The sequence below is a fragment of the Dendropsophus ebraccatus genome, unplaced genomic scaffold, assembly GCF_027789765.1.
Source record: "Dendropsophus ebraccatus isolate aDenEbr1 unplaced genomic scaffold, aDenEbr1.pat pat_scaffold_1030_ctg1, whole genome shotgun sequence".
NCBI classification, from domain to species: Eukaryota; Metazoa; Chordata; class Amphibia; order Anura; family Hylidae; genus Dendropsophus; species Dendropsophus ebraccatus.
Genome location: NW_027208447.1, coordinates 7,182 through 15,000, shown reverse-complemented (window position 1 = coordinate 15,000; position 7,819 = coordinate 7,182).

The following is a 7,819-nucleotide window of genomic DNA, read 5'->3' as shown; positions in this document are numbered from 1 at the left end:
CTCGCCCGGCCGCGGCGGGGCACCGACGCCCGGCTCCCGCCGCCTCCTCCTCCTCCTCCTCCTCCTCCGCGGACCTCAGCCCAAGAAAAATGACAAAGTCCGGGAGCTCCGGCGGGGAGAGCGGGACGGCTTGGTCTCTGGTGCCGGGCAGGATGAACCCTTGCCCGGGCGCGACGGGGAACCTCCGCCCGCTGCCCGGCTCCGCTGGGGAACCGGAGCGGCGCTCTTGGCCTTGCGGGCCTGCGGTGAGCCTTCGCCGGCTACCGCTTTGCGCCGCTCCCCGTCGCCGGGTACCGGAGCGGCGCTCTTCTCTCCCCGGGCTTCTGGTGACTCTTGCCGGATGCCGAGAGCCTCCAAGTCCCGCCGGCGGGGACCGGAGCGGCGCGCTCGGCTCGCCCGGCCAGGGTGAGCCTCCGCCGGCTACAGCCTAGCGCCGCTCCCCGGCGGCGGGTCCCGGAGCGGCGCTCTTCTCTCCCCGGGCCTCTGGTGACTCCCGCCGGATGCCGAGAGCCTCCAAGTCCCGCCGGCGGGGACCGGAGAGGCGCGCTCGGCGTGCCCGCCTAGGGTGAGCCTCCGCCGGCTACCGCCAAGCGCCGCTCCCCGGCGGCGGGTACCGGAGCGGCGCTCTTCTCTCCCCGGGCCTCTGGTGACTCCCGCCGGATGCCGAGAGCCTCCAAGTCCCGCCGGCGGGGACCGGAGAGGCGCGCTCGGCTTGCACGCCTAGGGTGAGCCTCCGCCGGCTACCGCCAAGCGCCGCTCCCCGCAGGCGGGTACCGGAGCGGCGCTCTTCTCTCCCCGGGCCTCTGGTGACTCCCGCCGGATGCCAAGAGCCTCCAAGTCCCGCCGGCGGGGACCGGAGCGGCGCTCTTCTCCCCCCGGGCCTCTGGTGACTCCCGCCGGATGCCAAGAGCCTCCAAGTCCCGCCGGCGGGGACCGGAGCGGGCGCGCTCGGCATGCCCGGCCGTGGTGAGCCTCCGCCGGCTACCGCATGCCGCCGCTCCCCGCTGGATGTTACCGGAGCGGCGCTTTTTCGTGTCCGGGCTCGTGGAGGCTCCAGACGGCTGCCCGTGCACTCACAGTCCCGCCGGCGGGGACCGGAGCGGGCGCGCTCGGCATGCCCGGCCGTGGTGAGCCTCCGCCGGCTACCGCATGCGGCCGCTCCCCGCTGGATGTTACCGGAGCGGCGCTTTTTCGTGTCCGGGCTCGTGGAGGCTCCAGACGGCTGCCCGTGCACTCACAGTCCCGCCGGCGGGGACCGGAGCGGCGCGCTCGGCTCGCCCGGCCAGGGTGAGCCTCCGCCGGCTACCGCCTAGCGCCGCTCCCCGGCTGCGGGTACCGGAGCGGCGCTCTTCTCTCCCCGGGCCTCTGGTGACTCCCGCCGGATGCCAAGAGCCTCCAAGTCCCGCCGGCGGGGACCGGAGCGGCGCTCTTCTCCCCCCGGGCCTCTGGTGACTCCCGCCGGATGCCAAGAGCCTCCAAGTCCCGCCGGCGGGGACCGGAGCGGCGCTCTTCTCTCCCCGGGCTTCTGGTGGCTCCCGCCGGATGCCAAGAGCCTCCAAGTCCCGCCGGCGGGGACCGGAGCGGGCGCGCTCGGTTTGCCCGCCTAGGGTGAGCCTCCGCCGGCTACCGCCAAGCGCCGCTCCCCGGCGGCGGGTACCGGAGCGGCGCTCTTCTCTCCCCGGGCCTCTGGTGACTCCCGCCGGATGCCAAGAGCCTCCAAGTCCCGCCGGCGGGGACCGGAGCGGCGCTCTTCTCCCCCCGGGCCTCTGGTGACTCCCGCCGGATGCCAAGAGCCTCCAAGAGCCGGCGGCGGGTACCGGAGCGGCGCTCTTCTCTCCCCGGGCTTCTGGTGGCTCCCGCCGGATGCCAAGAGCCTCCAAGTCCCGCCGGCGGGTACCGGAGAGGCGCGCTCGGCTTGCCCGCCTAGGGTGAGCCTCCGCCGGCTACCGCCAAGCGCCGCTCCCCGGCGGCGGGTACCGGAGCGGCGCTCTTCTCTCCCCGGGCCTCTGGTGACTCCCGCCGGATGCCGAGAGCCTCCAAGTCCCGCCGGCGGGGACCGGAGAGGCGCGCTCGGCTTGCCCGCCTAGGGTGAGACTCCGCCGGCTACCGCCAAGCGCCGCTCCCCGGCGGCGGGTACCGGAGCGGCGCTCTTCTCTCCCCGGGCTTCTGGTGGCTCCCGCCGGATGCCAAGAGCCTCCAAGTCCCGCCGGCGGGGACCGGAGCGGGCGCGCTCGGCATGCCCGGCCGTGGTGAGCCTCCGCCGGCTACCGCATGCCGCCGCTCCCCGCTGGATGTTACCGGAGCGGCGCTTTTTCGTGTCCGGGCTCGTGGAGGCTCCAGACGGCTGCCCGTGCACTCACAGTCCCGCCGGCGGGGACCGGAGCGGGCGCGCTCGGCGTGCCCGGCCGTGGTGAGCCTCCGCCGGCTACCGCATAGCGCCGCGCCCCGCTGAAACCTACCGGAGCGGCGCTCTTCTCTCCCCGGGCTTAGGAGCACCCTAGCCCGCATCCAAGGGCTTCCAGGGACCGCTGGGGAGAACCGGGACGGACCCGGACTCGTATCCGACTTTGGTGCGCCCTCGCCCGCATCCGAGGGCGTCCAGGGACCGCTGGGGAGAACCGGGACGGACCCGGACTCGTATCCGACTTTGGTGCACCCTCGCCCGCATCCGAGGGCGTCCAGGGACCGCTGGGGAGAACCGGGACGGACACTGACTCGTATCCGACTTTTAATGCACCTTAGCCCGCATCCGATGGCCTCCGGGGACCGCTAGGGTGGACGCCCGTCCCCTAGAGTAGGGCTGGCGGTGGCGGAAACGAGGTCTGTCGCCGAGTGTCACCGCCCCCGTTTTAGCGGCACGTGGCAGAAATTTGGCCGGGATCGTGGAACTCCGGTCCGGCTGAAGCGTTCAAATCCGACCTCATTCCGGTTCTCTGACCGGGAGCTCCTCGAGGCTTTAGTCCGGGTCGGAGTTCCATGACCCCGGACGCGAGTGCCCCCGACAAGCCGGTCCCCGAATAGACTCTGCTGGAGCCCGGGATCGGCTCCCCACAGCGCCGGCGCCCGCTCCTCCGGTCCGGGACGGACACTGACTTGTATCCGACGTTGGTGCACCCTCGCCCGCATCCAAGGGCGTCCAGGGACCGCTGGGGAGAACCGGGACGGACCCGGACTCGTATCCGACGTTGGTGCACCCTCGCCCGGATCCGAGGGCGTCCAGGGACCGCTGGGGAGAACCGGGACGGACACTGACTCGTATCCGACTTTGGTGCACCCCTCGCCCGCATCCGAGGGCGTCCAGGGACCGCTGGGGAGAACCGGGACGGACACTGACTCGTACCCGACTTTAGTGCACCCTCGCCCGCATCCAAGGGCGTCCAGGGACCGCTGGGGAGAACCGGGACGGACACTGACTCGTACCCGACTTTGGTGCACCCTCGCCCGGATCCAAGGGCGTCCAGGGACCGCTGGGGAGAACCGGGACGGACACTGACTCGTATCCGACTTTTAATGCACCTTAGCCCGCATCCGATGGCCTCCGAGGACCGCCGGGGGGGACGCCCGTCCCTTAGAGTAGGGCTGGCGGTGGCGGAAACGAGGTCTGGCGTCGAGTGTCACCGCCCCCGTTTTAGCGGGACGTCGCCGGAATGTGGCCGGGCTCCTGGAACTCCGGCCCGGGTAAAGCGTTCAAATCCGACCTCATCCCGGTTCTCTGACCGGGAGCTCCTCGAGGCTTTAGTCCGGGTCGGAGTTCCATGACCCCGGACGCGAGTGCCCCCGACAAGCCGGTCCCCGAATAGACTCTGCTGGAGCCCGGGATCGGCTCCCCACAGCGCCGGCGCCCGCTCCCCCGGTCCGGGACGGACCCGGACTCGTACCCGACTTTGGTGCACCCTCGCCCGGATCCAAGGGCGTCCAGGGACCGCTGGGGAGAACCGGGACGGACACTGACTCGTATCCGACTTTGGTGCACCCTGGCCCGCATCCAAGGGCGTCCAGGGACCGCTGGGGAGAACCGGGACGGACACTGACTCGTATCCGACTTTGGTGCACCCTGGCCCGCATCCGAGGGCGTCCGGGGACCGCTGGGGAGAACCGGGACGGACACTGACTCGTATCCGACTTTGGTGCACCCTCGCCCGCATCCAAGGGCGTCCAGGGACCGCTGGGGAGAACCGGGACGGACACTGACTCGTATCCGACTTTGGTGCACCCTGGCCCGCATCCAAGGGCGTCCGGGGACCGCTGGGGAGAACCGGGACGGACCCGGACTTGTATCCGACTTTGGTGCACCCTGGCCCGCATCCAAGGGCCTCCAGGGACCGCTAGGGAGAACCGGACAAGACCCGGACTTGTATCCGACTTTGGTGCACCCTGGCCCGCATCCAAGGGCCTCCAGGGACCGCTAGGGAGAACCGGAAAAGACCCGGACTAGTATCCGACTTTGGTGCACCCTGGCCCGCATCCAAGGGCCTCCAGGGACCGCTAGGGAGAACCGGACCGGACCCGGACTCGTATCCGACTTTGGTGCACCCTCGCCCGCATCCGAGGGCGTCCAGGGACCGCTGGGGAGAACCGGGACGGACACTGACTCGTACCCGACTTTAGTGCACCCTCGCCCGCATCCAAGGGCGTCCGGGGACCGCTGGGGAGAACCGGGACGGACACTGACTCGTACCCGACTTTGGTGCACCCTCGCCCGCATCCAAGGGCGTCCGGGGACCGCTGGGGAGAACCGGGACGGACACTGACTCGTACCCGACTTTGGTGCACCCTCGCCCGCATCCAAGGGCGTCCAGGGACCGCTGGGGAGAACCGGGACGGACCCGGACTCGTATCCGACTTTTAATGCACCTAAGCCCGCATCCGATGGCCTCCGAGGACCGCCGGGGGGGACGCCCGTCCCTTAGAGTAGGGCTGGCGGTGGCGGAAACGAGGTCTGGCGTCGAGTGTCACCGCCCCCGTTTTAGCGGGACGTCGCCGGAATGTGGCCGGGCTCCTGGAACTCCGGCCCGGGTAAAGCGTTCAAATCCGACCTCATCCCGGTTCTCTGACCGGGAGCTCCTCGAGGCTTTAGTCCGGGTCGGAGTTCCATGACCCCGGACGCGAGTGCCCCCGACAAGCCGGTCCCCGAATAGACTCTGCTGGAGCCCGGGATCGGCTCCCCACAGCGCCGGCGCCCGCTCCCCCGGTCCGGGACGGACCCGGACTCGTACCCGACTTTGGTGCACCCTCGCCCGGATCCAAGGGCGTCCAGGGACCGCTGGGGAGAACCGGGACGGACACTGACTTGTATCCGACTTTGGTGCACCCTCGCCCGCATCCAAGGGCGTCCAGGGACCGCTGGGGAGAACCGGGACGGACACTGACTCGTATCCGACTTTGGTGCACCCTGGCCCGCATCCCAGGGCGTCCGGGGACCGCTGGGGAGAACCGGGACGGACCCGGACTTGTATCCGACTTTGGTGCACCCTGGCCCGCATCCAAGGGCCTCCAGGGACCGCTAGGGAGAACCGGACAAGACCCGGACTCGTATCCGACTTTGGTGCACCCTGGCCCGCATCCAAGGGCCTCCAGGGACCGCTAGGGAGAACCGGACAAGACCCGGACTCGTATCCGACTTTGGTGCACCCTCGCCCGCATCCGAGGGCGTCCAGGGACCGCTGGGGAGAACCGGGACGGACACTGACTCGTATCCGACTTTGGTGCACCCTGGCCCGCATCCGAGGGCGTCCGGGGACCGCTGGGGAGAACCGGGACGGACACTGACTCGTACCCGACTTTGGCGCACCCTCGCCCGCATCCGAGGGCGTCCAGGGACCGCTGGGGAGAACCGGGACGGACACTGACTCGTACCCGACTTTGGTGCACCCTCGCCCGCATCCAAGGGCGTCCAGGGACCGCTGGGGAGAACCGGGACGGACACTGACTCGTACCCGACTTTGGTGCACCCTCGCCCGCATCCGAGGGCGTCCAGGGACCGCTGGGGAGAACCGGGACGGACCCGGACTCGTATCCGACTTTTAATGCACCTTAGCCCGCATCCGATGGCCTCCGAGGACCGCCGGGGGGGACGCCCGTCCCTTAGAGTAGGGCTGGCGGTGGCGGAAACGAGGTCTGGCGTCGAGTGTCACCGCCCCCGTTTTAGCGGGACGTCGCCGGAATGTGGCCGGGCTCCTGGAACTCCGGCCCGGGTAAAGCGTTCAAATCCGACCTCATCCCGGTTCTCTGACCGGGAGCTCCTCGAGGCTTTAGTCCGGGTCGGAGTTCCATGACCCCGGACGCGAGTGCCCCCGACAAGCCGGTCCCCGAATAGACTCTGCTGGAGCCCGGGATCGGCTCCCCACAGCGCCGGCGCCCGCTCCCCCGGTCCGGGACGGACCCGGACTCGTACCCGACTTTGGTGCACCCTCGCCCGGATCCAAGGGCGTCCAGGGACCGCTGGGGAGAACCGGGACGGACACTGACTTGTATCCGACTTTGGTGCACCCTCGCCCGCATCCAAGGGCGTCCAGGGACCGCTGGGGAGAACCGGGACGGACACTGACTCGTATCCGACTTTGGTGCACCCTGGCCCGCATCCGAGGGCGTCCGGGGACCGCTGGGGAGAACCGGGACGGACCCGGACTTGTATCCGACTTTGGTGCACCCTGGCCCGCATCCAAGGGCCTCCAGGGACCGCTAGGGAGAACCGGACAAGACCCGGACTCGTATCCGACTTTGGTGCACCCTGGCCCGCATCCAAGGGCCTCCAGGGACCGCTAGGGAGAACCGGACCGGACCCGGACTCGTATCCGACTTTGGTGCACCCTCGCCCGCATCCGAGGGCGTCCAGGGACCGCTGGGGAGAACCGGGACGGACACTGACTCGTATCCGACTTTGGTGCACCCTGGCCCGCATCCGAGGGCGTCCGGGGACCGCTGGGGAGAACCGGGACGGACACTGACTCGTACCCGACTTTGGCGCACCCTCGCCCGCATCCGAGGGCGTCCAGGGACCGCTGGGGAGAACCGGGACGGACACTGACTCGTACCCGACTTTGGTGCACCCTCGCCCGCATCCAAGGGCGTCCAGGGACCGCTGGGGAGAACCGGGACGGACCCGGACTCGTATCCGACTTTGGTGCACCCTCGCCCGCATCCGAGGGCGTCCAGGGACCGCTGGGGAGAACCGGGACGGACCCGGACTCGTATCCGACTTTTAATGCACCTTAGCCCGCATCCGATGGCCTCCGAGGACCGCCGGGGGGGACGCCCGTCCCTTAGAGTAGGGCTGGCGGTGGCGGAAACGAGGTCTGGCGTCGAGTGTCACCGCCCCCGTTTTAGCGGGACGTCGCCGGAATGTGGCCGGGCTCCTGGAACTCCGGCCCGGGTAAAGCGTTCAAATCCGACCTCATCCCGGTTCTCTGACCGGGAGCTCCTCGAGGCTTTAGTCCGGGTCGGAGTTCCATGACCCCGGACGCGAGTGCCCCCGACAAGCCGGTCCCCGAATAGACTCTGCTGGAGCCCGGGATCGGCTCCCCACAGCGCCGGCGCCCGCTCCCCCGGTCCGGGACGGACCCGGACTCGTACCCGACTTTGGTGCACCCTCGCCCGGATCCAAGGGCGTCCAGGGACCGCTGGGGAGAACCGGGACGGACACTGACTTGTATCCGACTTTGGTGCACCCTCGCCCGCATCCAAGGGCGTCCAGGGACCGCTGGGGAGAACCGGGACGGACACTGACTCGTATCCGACTTTGGTGCACCCTGGCCCGCATCCGAGGGCGTCCGGGGACCGCTGGGGAGAACCGGGACGGACACTGACTCGTATCCGACTT